The sequence below is a fragment of the Zalophus californianus genome, chromosome X (assembly GCF_009762305.2).
Source record: "Zalophus californianus isolate mZalCal1 chromosome X, mZalCal1.pri.v2, whole genome shotgun sequence".
NCBI classification, from domain to species: domain Eukaryota; kingdom Metazoa; phylum Chordata; class Mammalia; order Carnivora; family Otariidae; genus Zalophus; species Zalophus californianus.
The window spans coordinates 41,371,824-41,386,707 of NC_045612.1; the positions used below are offsets into that span (position 1 = coordinate 41,371,824).

Consider the following 14,884-nt stretch of genomic DNA (forward strand, 5'->3'; position numbering starts at 1 on the left):
GAATATCTTGTAATTAAAAACAAAACTTCTAATGTATGAAGTTTGTCCCTCTAACTCAGGGTTTCTCAACTTGGACACTCTTGACATTTTGGGACACAAAATTATTTGTAGTGGGGATGTCTTGTACACTGGAGGATGTTTAGCATCATTCCTGACCTCTACCAACCAGATGTCTGTAGGACTAATCCCGCCCCCACCCAAGTCATGACAACCAAAAATATCTCCAGATGTGGACAAATGTGCCCTGAGGGACAATATTGCCCCTCCTTAGGAACCACTAATTTAACTAGACTGTTAGCTTTTTAAGAGCAAAAACCTATTTATTCCTTTTTTTGTTTGTTTTGCATAGTTCTTTCTTTACTGCCATGTAGAAAAGGCACTCAAATATTTTAAATAAATGAAACATGTAATTCCCACTGCCTCTCCATCAAAGGGAATATATATAAGCGTGCCTCTCTATAAACAGATACAATAAACACAAATCCGAACTTACAAAACACAAAATAATTAAGCTCCCTTAGTGTTGGTACTTTGTTGTATTTGCTGCTTATTCTCCAGTGCAAAAATAAGTATGTAGCATATAGTAGGTGCTCAATAGTAATTGTTAAATGAATAAATGAAGTTTTGGATTTTTATTGGATTTACTGCAAGAGACATTAAATAGCAACTATCTCTATTATTTTTCCAAAAAGAACTGGTTTGAAATCTTTCAAATCTGCTCCATCAGGACCCCCTAAAATATAAACTCGGTAAAGTTTATGCATAATAATATTGTAGCATCATATTCTAAGTCCTTCCAGCTAATTCATAAAAGATGAATACTGGCAGTGGTGCTCAGTAGTTAATTACTGGAATCAGGAAAAAATAGAACCCATGTTTTGTTTTTTTGTTTTTTGTTTTTTGTTTTTTTACAATACTACACACAATAAAGATGTACAGTGACGTATGTGCACACATTTGGAGTCTCGTATTGTTCTACTGACAATCTGCTGATAGTGCCTGTCCCTAAGAATTAAGGTGTCTACTTGGGTAGTTATCCTGCCTCTGTATAAATGTTCCCCGATGTGGCATTGTAAGTGTCTCTTTTAGCGTACTTACACAATAGAGTCAGTAAATGACTTTTAGGGCCAATAACAGGTATCATTTAGGTTATTGATTGTTTTCCTCCCCTCAGATCTGGGTGATCTGTTGTAGTCACCCCCCAAGTGTAAAATAGTAAGAGCAGACAAGATAATATTTTATTTTATTAAATGGTGATATTCTAAGATATTTGAAACACTTTAAATATATCATGAAATTAATTTTGGTAGTCACTAAATTTGGTGTGCAGATAACAGCCACATTAATTTTCCTCATCTTTAAAATTGGACTAATGAAAGTAGGCACAGTTGTGGAAAAAATAAGTAAGTTCATATGGATAAAGTGCTTAAAACAGTGTCTGGCACATACTATCGTTTCAATGGATGCTAGTGATTGTTAATATTATTCCAAAAAGAAGATAATGGAATAACATAAAATCATAAAGTACTAGAACTGTAGGAGCCATTAGATAGCCACTAGTTTGGTGTTCTTCAAACTGCACTGTGAGGCATTAATGAGGGCATTGAAGTCAATTTATTGGACCATAACCAGCAATTAAAAATATGAAAAAGAATAGAACAGAAAATGTCAGAGTGCATCACATAAAATCAGGGTAAGGATTGTTTCATAAAATATTTGTTTCAGATTTGTTGGGGTGTGTGTGTACTACGTTGTGATGTAAAATGTTTTTCTTACTATAGATTCTGGCCAGAAAAGCTTAAAAACAGCTGCTATAGTTTAACCCCCTTTTACTACACATGAAAAAATTGAGGCCCAGAAAAGGGAACTCGCATGACCAAGACCACCCAGTGATGAGTGACAGAGAATCAGAACTACCAATTACCCAGCCACTATCCTTTCCGTGACATAAAGCTGGACAGATCCTGAATTATCCCCCAAATATATCAATTTTCTATTTGAAAAACCTTGTTTTATTATAATTTCGGTTATTTTTATTTGAATAATCTTGCTTAATCTTCTCATTCATTTCACTATCTTTTCATTTGTTTGAATCTGGGAGGCAAGTCAACATCATTTCCCCGCCTGAGGCATCGGGCATTGGAGGTACACTCGTAGGTTTATCTCACTTGTAAGATTACGACAGCGTGGGTAGAGATGTGGGGGAGGAAGAAAAAGAAGTGGCATGACTAGTTGGTGTTAAAGGGATGTGGAGAGTTCGGATGCTATCTCAAAGAGTATTTAGGTAAGCTCTCTAAACATCACCACGGTAACAAAAGAGGGCCTGAGGGTGGCTGCCTGGCAACCAGAGCACTGCAACCTCCGGCTCAGTGCTGCCCTTTTCCAACATCTTTCATTTTTAAGGCTGCTCTTGATGGTTTTATTAACTACATATCCTCCGTGTACAAGGATGAATCTGCATAGTTTACAATACCCCTAGCTCACTGGAATTGGCAATGTTCCTATGTTACCTTTCTATCTGATATCGAATCTGTTTTGATTTATTTGTTGGCTATATATCTAGAAACAAAGGTGTCTAACACAAGCTCACCATAACAGTGGTTTTAGGCTAAGCTCACGATAACAGTGGTTTTAGGCTCCTTTTGCCCCTCAGGAACCCAGTTACAGAATCATATTTGTCCCCATGCCTTTGTTTATCCTAAGTACATATTAGATGCACAATAAATAGTTAATTGATGTTCTTCCCCCTTCTCTTCTGCCCATTCCAATCCTACTGGTTGTTTTATTTTATTTTATAGATCTCAGTGTGTTAGCTTTTCTTCTGAATCTCAGTATTATATATCCATAAGAGACTTGGAGTTTGAAATAGGATTTGATCTGTTTTAATGTATTAGGTCTTTGTTTCCCTGCTTGACAAAGGGAGACTGCCAGTAAACTCCCAGGATTCTACAGATTAATTTATTCCTGCTTATCCTTATTTGTGGTATTTAGCATGCGTCAATGTTTACATTTCTCCTCTGAAGAATTTGTTTGTTGAAATGTGGCTAAAATTTGATGACATTTTGGAAATATGAACACCTGTGTGTATACTGGGTTGCCTTACCTGAAATGGACCTGGACCAGAAAGTTGGTTCTCAATAGGCTATTTACCTAAAGATGCCCACGTTAATTTATTTTAAAAACAACAGCGTTATTGAAATATAATTCACAGAACATACAATTCACCCATTTAAAGTGGAAAATTCCATTGTTTTTAGTATACTCAAAGAGCCATCACCATAATCTAACTTTAGAACATTTTATCATCCCATAAAGAAACCCTATACATATTAGCAGCCATTCCCAATTCCCACTTCCTGCCCCAGCCACTGCAAACATTAATCTACTTTCTGTCACTATGAATTTGCCTATTCTAGACATTTCATATAAAGGGAAACATAACATTGTGTCTGGCTTCTTTCACTTAGCATAACGGTTTCAAGTTTCATCCATGTTGTAGCATACTTCATTATTTGTTTTGCTGAATATTATTTCATTTTATAGCTATACTACGTTATGTTCATTCATTTCTCAGCTGATGGACATTTGAATTGCTTCTACTTTTTGCTATTGTAAGTAAGGCTATTATGAATATTAGTGTGTGAGATTTTGTGGGGACATATGTTTTCAGATTTCCTGTATAAATACCTAGGACTGAAATTGTTGGCTCATATGGCAACTCTATTTTTAACTTTTTGAGGAACTGCCAAACTGTATTCCAAAGTGTTGTGCCATTTTACATTCCCACCAGCAATATACAAGAGTTTCAGTTCTTCCACATCCTTGCCAACATTTGTTATTTTCCGTCTTGGTTTATTGTAGCCATCCTACTGGGTGTGAAATGGTATTTCATTGTGGTTTTCATTTGCATTTCTGTAATGACTAATAATTTTGAACATCTTTTAATGTGCTTATTATTGACCATTTTTATATATTCTTTGGAGGAATCTTGATTCAGATCCTTTGCTTATTTTTAAATTGAGTTATTTATCTTTATTATTAGTCATAAGAAGTCTTTATGTATTTCATGTATTCTGGATACAAGCCGCTTACCAGATATGTGATTTGCAGAAATTTTCTCCGATTGTGTGGGTTGTCTTTTCACTTTCTTGATGGAGTCCTTCAAAGAATAAAAATTTTTAATTCATATATATATTTTTTTCTTGCTTGTGCATTTGGTGTCATATCTAAGAAAACATTGCCTAATCCAAGATCACAAAGATTTACTCTTATGTTTTTTAACTAAAAGTTTCATAGGTTTTTGTGGTTATATTTAGGTCTATGTTCCATACTGAGTTAATTTTTTTTTATGTGAGGTGAGGTAGGTGTCCAACTTCATGTTGGGCCTATGGATCTAGGTGTTCCATCACCATTTGTTGAAAAGACTTCTTTCCGCATTGAGTTGTCTTGCTACTCTTGTCAAAAAAAAAATCAGTCAACCACAATTTTAAGGTTTCTTTCTGGACTCTCAGTGCTATTCCACTGCTTTATAGATCTGTTCTTTTTTTTAAAGATTTTATTCATTTATTTGTCAGAGAGAGAGAGCATAAGCAGAGGGAGTGGCAGACAGAGGGAGAAGCAGGCTCCCTACTGAGCAAGGAGCCCAATGCAGGACTTGATCCCAGGACCCTGAGATCATGAACCAAACCGAAGGCAGACGCTTAACTGACTGAGCCACCCAGGCATCCCTATAGATCAATTCTTATGCCAGTGCCCCACAGTCTTGATAGCTGTGTCTTTGTAGTAAGTTTTGAAATTGGAAAGTGTGAGTGCTCCAACTTTGTTCCTCTTTTCTAAGATTATTTTAACTATTCTGGGTCCCTTACATTTACATAGGAATTTTAGGATTAGCTTATCAAATCCTGCAAAAATGGCAGCTGATATTTTGAATTGCAGACATTAGTCCATTTACATTTTCCCATCTTGATTGAGATATAATTGACATATAGCATTGTTTAAGTTTAAGATGTACAATGTGGTGACTTGATATATATATATATTGTGAACTGATTATAATAAGGTTGTTTAACACAAACTTCATCTCATATAATTACAATTTTTTGTTGATGTTGTTATGCTGAGAACGCTTAAGATTTACTCTCTTAGCAACTTTCAAGTATTCATTACAGTATTATTAACTATAATCATCATACTGCACATTAGATCTTCAGTACTTATTCATCTTATAACTGGAAGTTTGTAGCTTTTGACCAACATCTCCTCATATATCCTACACCACAGCCCACAGCCCTGGAAACCACCAATCTACTCTGCTTCTATGATTTTGGCTTTTGTAGATTCCACATATAAGGGAGATTATACAGTATTTGTCTTTCTCTAACTTGTTTCACTTAGCATAATGCTCTTAAGGTTTAGCTATGTCATCACAAATGGCAATATTTCCTTATTTTTTGTGGCTGAAACATATAATACTATAATATTACACACACACACACACACACACACACATATACATACATACGCAAAGAAGTGTGATCAACATTCTGCATGAAATTTCCTCTTGAGGCATTACCTGACTTTTAATCTGTGCCTGTTCAGGGTGAGAGGCAAAGAAACCAAGCATAAAGTAGCTGCTAAAATTTGACAAAGCTAAACAGTCATAATATCACAGAATGTTAAGAAGGCAAAAATGGGAATTCAGGAGTCTCCAAAGTACCCTAGTAAACAACCTAGGTTTTTAGTTGAGCCCCAGGAAGGGTTGCACCATGTGAGTAAGGTTAAACTGGCAATAGACCAGCCTCAAATGCATTAAGATGATCTACTCCCACTATGTCTGTTGTTTAGAAAAAAACATTTTATCTTCTTCTGAGGAAGATATCATTCAGAACCACTACAATTTTCTATGCACAAAGTCTAGCATTCAATAAAGAAATTACCAGATATGCTAGGAAACAGGACCAAATGACAAAAAAAAATCAAGAAAACAAACAACAGAAACAAAAACATAGGTGATTAAAAAGTTGGAGTAAACAGAATGAATGGCCTTTAAAATAACTATGAATAATATGTTCAATAAATAAAGTAAACAACAGATAATTTTACCAGAGATACAAAAATTATAAAGTCAAGTGAAAAATCAATAATTAATCAAATAACTGAAATTAAGAATTCAATGGATAAATTTCACCAAGATTAAACAGAAGTGAGGATTACTAGACAGGACACTAATAGGTCTAGTATCCAGACTAAAGCTCAGAGAGAAAAACATTGGATAATATAGAAAAAAGAATGAGATGGAGAGAGCATGGTGGAAAGATCTAACATATATGTACCTGGAATCTGAGAATAAGAGAAAAAGAGGGCAAGAACAGTATTTGAAGAAATATTTGTCAAGGATTTTTTTTACAACTGAAGAAAGTTCTCAAGCTACATGTTCTAGATGCTGTATGAATCTAAAGCAGCATAATTACTGTGGCAGGCATACTAATTCATTCCCCAAAATGTCCATATCCTAATCCTTACAACTGTGTATATATTACGTTACATGGTAGAAAGGAATTAAAGTTGTAGATGAAATCAGTGTTGTTAATCAACTGAATTTTTTTTAAAGATTTTATTTATTTATTTGAGAGAGAGAGAATGAGAGATAGAGAGCACGAGAGGGAAGAGGGTCAGAGGGAGGAGCAGACTCCCTGCCGAGCAGGGAGCCCGATGTGGGACTCGATCCTGGGACTCCGGGATCATGACCTGAGCCGAAGGCAGTCGCTTAATCAACTGAGCCACCCAGGCGCCCGTTAATCAACTGAATTTAAGATAAGAAGGGTGTCCTGGATCCAGGTGGGCCCTTAAAAATGGAAGAAGAAGGCAGCAGTTGAAGATGTGAAATGAGGACTTGAACAATCATTGTTGGCTTTAAAGACAGAGGAGGGGATCATAAGCCAAGGAACGCAGGTGGTCTCTAAAATTTGGAAATGGCCCTCAGCTTATAGCCTGCAATAATACTGGGCCCTCAGTCCTGTAAGCACAAGGAATTGAATTCTGTGAACAGCTTAAATGAGTAAAAAAAAAAAAAATTGATTTTTTTTTCCTAGAGCCTCCAGAATGAAACTCATCCCTGCTGACAACTGTATGTTAGCCATTGAGGCACATAGTGGACTTCTGACCTATAGAACTATAAGACAAAAAATTTGTGTTGTTTTAAGTCACTATACTTATAATAATTTTTATGGCAACAATAGAAAACTAATATAGTGAGGAAGAAACCCAGGCATAGGTACATCAAAGTAAAACTGATGGATACCAGAAACAAAGAGAACAATTTTAAAGTAACTAGAGAACAAAGACACATTATCTTTGCAGGAGCAATAATCTTGACAACTAAATTTTCAAAAGAAATAATGAAAGAAGAAAATGACCTGACATCTCCAAACTGCTAAGCAAAATATGTTCCGACCAGGCAAAAATTCTTTCAAAATGAAGGTGAATCAAAAAGGTTTAAGAGAAACACAAAATCTGAGAGAATTTATAACTATCAGACAAGCACTACGAGAAATACTAAAGGGAGTTATTTAGGCAAAAGGAAAATGATCCCAAATGGAAACAAGGTCATTTAAGAAGGAATGAAGAACACCAAAAGAGTTAATATAGGTAAGTCTACATAAATATTGTCTATTCAAAAGAACAACAATGGTATATTTTGGAGTTTTAAAATATATGTACAATTAAAATACATGATAATAGCACAAAAGATGAGAAGGTATAAATGGAGTTGAAGTGTTATAAGGTTCTTACCTTGTCTGGAAAGTGGTAAAAGCACTATCTTAAGGTAGATTTTTTTTATTAGTTATACATTATTTTTATTTTTTTAATTTTATTATTATGTTATGTTAGTCACTATACACTACATCATTAGTTTTTGATGCAGTGTTCCATGATTCATTGTTTGTGTATAACACTCAGTGCTCCATGCAATATGTGCCCTCCTTAATACCCATCACCGGGCTAACCCATCCCACCACCCCCCTCCCCTCTAGAACCCTCAGTTTGTTTCTCAGAGTCCATAGTCTCTCATGGTTCATCTCCCCCTCCGATTTCCCTGCCTTCATTTTTCCCTTCCTACTTTTTTTTTTAACATATAATGTATTATTTGTTTCAAAGGTACAGGTCTGTGATTCATCAGTCTTACACAATTCACAGTGCTCACCATAGCACATACCCCCCCTAATGTCCATCACCAGCCACCCTATCCCTCCCACCCCCCACCACTCTAGCAACCCTCAGGTTGTTTCCTGAGATTAAGAGTCTTTAAGGTAGATTTTAATAAGCCAAGAAGGATGTTGTAATTGTGAGAACTTAACTATTAGTAAAAAAAAAAAAAAAAAGGTATCACAGAGAAGCAACAAGTGTTAAAAATGAAATAATAAATAACTTGGTTAATCTAAAAGAAATCAGTAAAGAAAAAAATAGAATAAAGAAAACAGGGCAAACAGAAAACAAGTAGTAAAATGGTAGATTAAACCCACATTTCCCAGTAATCACATTAAATATAAATGGAGTAAGCACTCCAATTGAAAAACAAGATTGTCAGACTGGATTTAAAAATAATTACAACTAGGGCGCCTGGGTGGCTCAGTTGGTTAAGCGACTGCCTTCGGCTCAGGTCATGATCCTGGAGTCCCGGGATCGAGTCCCGCATCGGGCTCCCTGCTCAGTGGGGAGTCTGCTTCTCCCTCTGACCCTCTTCCCTCTCGTGCTCTCTATCTCTCATTCTCTCTCTCTCAAATAAATACATAAAATCTTTAAAAAAATAAAAATAAAAATAATTACAACTATGTGTGACTTATAAGAGACATACCTTAAATAAGATAGAAAGTTTGAAAGTAAGTGTTGAAAAAGAATAACATGCAAACATGAACCAAAATAAGGCAGCTAAATTTAAACTACTATAAGACAAATTAGACTTTAAGGCAAAAAGCATTATGAGAGAGAGATACTAGGATATATCTCAATGATTAAAGGATCAATTCAACAAGTTAGAGAAAACCTTAAGTAGTATGCACAAAATAAAACAGCTCCAAAATGTATTAAGTGAAAGCTGACAGAACTCCAAACATAAATAGATAAATCTACAAACATGTGTGGAGATTTTGAATAAGCAGACAAAATAAAAGGTATGGGTATAGAAGCATGAACAAGACTATCAAATATGTCCTAACATATTTAAAACATTGTATGAAACAAATGTTGAACACATTCTTTTCAAATTGTTCCTAGACTATTTATCAAAACTGACCATATGCTGAGCCACAAAGCAATTCTCAACAAATTTCAAGTGGCTGAAATCAGAGTATATTCTCTGATCACAGTGGAATTAAGGTAGAAATCAATAACAAAAAGACTAGAAACCTCCAAACATTGAGAAATTAAGCAATATGTTTCTAAATAACCTAATATCAAAGAAAGATTCAAAATGGAAATTATAGAGGTGCCTGGGTGGCTCAGTCATTTAAGTGTCGAACTCTTGATTTTAGCTCAGGTCATGATCTCAGGTCATGAGATGGAGCTCCACATGGGGCTCTGTGCTGGGTGTGGAGCCTGCTTAAGATTTTCTCTCTCCCACTATGGACTCTGAGAAACAAACTGAGGGTTCTAGAGGGGAGGGGGTGGGGCATGGGTTAGCCTCATGATGGGTATTAAAGAGGTCACGTATTGAATGGAGCACTGGGTGTTATATGCTAACAATGAATCATGGAACACTACATCAAAAACTAATGATGTAATGATTAGCACAACATAATAAAATAAAAAAAAAGATTTTATCTCTCCTCCCTCTGTCCCTCCCTCCCTCACACATGAGATGAGCTCTCTCTCTCTTTCTAAAAAATAAAATAAAATAAAATAAAGCAAAATATAAATTATAAAGTATTTTGAACTGAATTATAATAAAACTATGACATTACAACTTATCTAATGCATCTAAAGCAGTTCTTAGAGAGAGAGCTTTAAAGCCTTATATGTATATATTAGAAAGGATGAAAGGCTAAAAATCAATGATGTAACCATCCACCTTAATAAGATTAAAAGATAGCAAATTAAACTCCAAGAAAGGAGGAGGAAGATGATAAGAGCAGAAATCAAAAAAATAGAAAACAGACAATGGAGAGGATTAACAAAGCCAAAAGTTGGTTCTTTGAAAAGACCAATTAAATTGATAAGTCTGTAGCAATATTACAAGAAAAACAGAGAAAATATAAATTACAAGTATCAGTCATGATAAAGGGACATCAGTACAGAATCTATAGATATTGAAAGATGAGAAGATATTATGAATAATAAATTTGATAATTTGCATAAAATGCACAAATTATGTAAAAACCACAACTTACCAAAACTGGTTTCAAGAAGATATATAAAATCCAAATAGTCTTATACGTATTAAACAAATTGGTTCCACAATTAAATATATTCCTACAAAGAATGGATGGATTCACAGTGGATTCTCACTAATATTTCAGGGAATAAATAACATGAATGTTACTTGAACTCCTCCAGAAATTGAAAAAAGGAGTGAATGACACACTTCCTTATGTGTTTTATGAGGCCATTATAATCTTGATGCTAAAACCTATCAAGGACATTATAAGAAAGGCATATCATCTACCAAATCTCTTGTGACTGTAGATGCAAAACTCCTACATAAAATATTAGCAATATAAATCCAGGGGTTATGAGGATAGTACATCATAACCAAGTTGGATTTATTCCAAGGATGAAAGAATGGTCTATCACTTAAAAGGCAGCGTGGTGATGAGCACTGGGTGTTATACGCAACTAATGAATTGTTGAACACTACATCGAAGACTAATGATGTACTATATGGTGGCTAATTGAACATAATAAAAATAAATAAAAAGCAATAATGTAATTCATCACATTAACAGAAAAGAATATATGATCATCACAGCAGAGGCAGAAAAAAGGTCTGATAAAATTCAACACTTATTCATGTCAAAAAATCTTGGAAAACTAGAAATTGAAGGAAAATTTCTTAATCTGATATAGGGTATTAAAACATACCCAACACAAGGCATATTAATAGTAAACTATTGAAAGCTTTCCCTCTAAGATCAGAAATGAGACCTGGTTGTCTGTATTACCATTTCTAATCAAACTTGAACTGGATATTTTAAGAAAATAAATTAAGAAAGAGAAATGGAACTTACAAAGATTGGAAAGGAAGAAATAAGTGTTTCATTATTTATAGATGACATGGTTGTAAATTTGGAAATTCTAAAAGTATTTACAAAAAACTTATTAGAATCAATCAATAAATTTAGCAAGTTTGCCTGATATAAGATCACTGTATGTATTGGTTAGTGTTCTCTAGAGAAACAGAACTAATAGGATATATATAGGAAGGGATTTATTATAAGGAATTGCTTTACACAATTAGGGAGGTTGTGAAGTTCCACAGTCTGCCATCTGCAGGCTGGAGATCCAGGAAAGCCAGTGGTGTAATTCAGTCAGTCTGAAGGCCTGACAATGAAGATCCAGGCCAGCAGAAGATTGATATCCCAGCTCAAGCAATCAGGCAGGAAGGGCTAGATTCTTCCTCTGCCTTTTTGTTGTATCCAGGCCCTCAACAGACTGGATGATGCCAACCCACACCAGGGAGGGCAAATTACTTCATGGGTCCACCTAGTTAAATGCTAATTTCATCCAGAAACACCCTCACAGACACACCGACACACTGAGAAATAATGTTCAGCCAAATATCTAAGCACCCTGTGATCCAGTCAACTTGACAGAAAAAATTAACCATCACAGTATACAAAAATGATTTATATTTCTATGTTAGTGACAAGCAGAAAATAAAATGAAAAATACCAGTGGTATTAGTTTCAAAAATTATCAAATATTTAGGATTAAAATTAACAAAAGATGTACAATACCTTTACAAAGAAAACTACAAAAACATTGAGAGAAATTAACTAAGACCTAAATAAAAAGAGAATTGTATATTTTTTACTATTATTATTATGTTCAACTAGCCAACATATAGTACATCATTAGTTTTTGATGTAGTGTTCAACAATTCATTAGTTGTGTATAACACCCAGTACTCATCACAACATGTGCCCTCCTTAATACCCATCACTCGGCTACCCCATCCCCCAACTTCTGTAACCCTCAGTTTGTTTCCTGGAGTCCAGAGTTATTCATGGTTTGTCTCCATCTCTGATTTCTTCCCATTCAGTTTTCCCTCCCTTCCCCTATGGTCCTCTGCGCTTATGTTCCACATATGAGTGAAAGCATATGATAATTGTCTTTCTCTGCTTGACTTTCACTTAGCATAATCCCCTCCAGTTATATCCATGTTGATGCAAATGGAAGACTCTATATTTTAAAGATGCTAATTTTCCCTAACTTGATCTCTGATTCAAAATAATAATGCCAGTAAACTTTTTAAAATGAAAATTGACAAATGAATTCTAAATTTTACATAGAATTACAAATGGCAATAACAGTATTAAAAATCTTGTAGAAAAAACAAAGTTTGAAAATTTACAGAAATCAAATTATTTTACAAAGCTATAATAATTTAACCAGTGTACTATTGTTTCAAATATAGAAAATTTGAACAATGGTATAATAGAGTCTGAAAAGAGATCTACATGTATACTGTCATTTAATTTATGATAAAAAAATCCATCACAAGGCAGTAGGGGAGAAAATGGTCCTTTTGGTAAGTGGCTCTGGACCAACTGGGTTACCAAATAAATCCAAATGATCCTTTTTATCTATTTCAAACTATATACAAAATTTAATTCCAAATGGACCATAGATTAAAAGTGAGAGGTGAAACAAATAAAAGTTATTGAAGATAATATAAGGTAATGTCTTAGTGACCTTAATATAGTCAAGCATTCCTTAAAAAGGACACAAAAAGCATTTACCCGAAACAAAAAAATAAATTCTACTTTATTAAAATTAAGACATTATTCAGAGAGTGAAAGGCAGGTCACAGAATGGGAGAAACTATTTTCAATACTTATATCTGAGAAAGGACTTATATTCAGAATTATACAGAACTACAAATCAATAAGGATAAAGGTAACCCAATTATTATTTTTTATCATTTTAAACAAGAAGTTATTTAAACAAGATGCCTTCCCTTCAAGGAAAACTACCTAGGATTCATTTTTTTTATCCCTACTTAAGGACAGATTGCCCTATATGTAAGAGCTACATACAAAAAGTTATAAAATTGTCCTTGGTTTTACAATGGTAAATGAAAAACTTTAAAATTCTCCAATTGAACAAGGTATGCATGGATTTTTATGTTCTTTTTTTGTTAAACAGCGAGAACAAAACAGCTTACTGGAAATAAAGATAAAAGCTGAATGAGCATGCTACTAATGGAGAAAGGGCATTTTCACAGAACCAGTATTTTTCCCCATCCCATCTCCATTTGATGTCGATCAAAACATACCACTGGCCACTTAGTTAAAAAAAATGCAATATGCTTGTGCATATACACAGTTACTTTATGTACAATAAAGCAATAGGGGAGGGGAACATGAAAGAATGGAGAAAACTATACTATAGTACTATGGCAGGGTGCAGTGGAACCAAATTGCGGTTTTCTTTTTTTAGAGAGGGAGAGAGAAGGAGATGGGGAGGGGGAGTGGCACAGGGAGGAGGAGAGAGAGAATCTTAAGCAGGCTCCGCATCCAGCGTGGAGCTGGATTACAGGAATCTATCTCACCACCCTGAGATAATGACCTGAGCCAAAATCAAGGGTCAGATGCTTAATTGAATGAGCCACCCAGGTGCCCCCCAAATTGTGGTTTTCTAATTGAGAATGTCTTCTTGGTTTCGAGGAACAGTTCTGGAGTAAAGTAGCAGGTTCCCTTTTTAGTAGACACCTCCTGTCTGCTGCTGGAACACACCAGTTGTATCTTCAGCCTCCATTTCCAACTGTGTGGGTATGTCTGTTTCATTGATTGGCTGTCCATCAAATAGGAATCTGATCTGCCTCATTGATAAACCCTATCATTCACAGCAGGTTTTCATTAGTTTACTAAGTGGTGTATGCCTCTTTTTTTTTTAAGATTTTATTTATTTATTTGACAGAGAGATACACAGTGAGAGAGGTAACACAAGCAGGGTGAGTGGGAGAGGGAGAAGCAGGCTTCCTGCTGAGCAGGGAGCCCGATGTGGGGCTCGATCCCAGGACCCTGGGATCATGACCTGAGCTGAAGGTAGACGCTGAACGCCTGAGCCACCCAGGTGCCCCAGTGGTGTATGCCTCTTAATCTTAAACTGTTACCACAGAACCATCCTGTCCCTCTACCTTCCAATTAATATGGTCATTGTTCTCAGTCTTGACTCCTTCCTTGGTCTTTTCATCAGCCATGTGAGTACCAGAATCTCCTTAGCTGCTGCTTCACAAAAGAGGTACCAGGTCCACACCCAGTGAGCACACAAGCAGCACCAGGAGTGACAGAAGAAGGAGGCAACCTAATTATTTTTAGTGACAAATCTTGAACAGCTGCGTCAAAAATACAATATCCAAATGGCCAATAAGACAATAAATAGGCACTCAATTTTGTTAGCTATCAAGTAAATGCAAATTAAAATCACAATCAGATAATACTCTACATCCATTGAGGAATGCTAAAATTAAAAAAAAAAATAGACATGTCAGCAAGGATGTGGGAACTAATACATTGCTGGTAGGAATATAAATTGATAAAATTGCTTTGGAAAACTGAGGGGTTATACATATCAGAGCTTACCATATTACCCAGTAATTCTAGTCAGGTATATAAGCACAACAGAAATGCCTATATATGTGAACCAAAATAAAAGTATGAGAATG

At 35.1% G+C, this 14,884-nt stretch overlaps 1 pseudogene; it reads right to left on the reverse strand.

Moving 5' to 3' along the window:
- Positions 1-13,917: 13,917 nt before the first annotated feature.
- LOC113930306 lies at positions 13,918-14,419 on the reverse strand (annotated as a pseudogene).
- Positions 14,420-14,884: the final 465 nt, after the last annotated feature.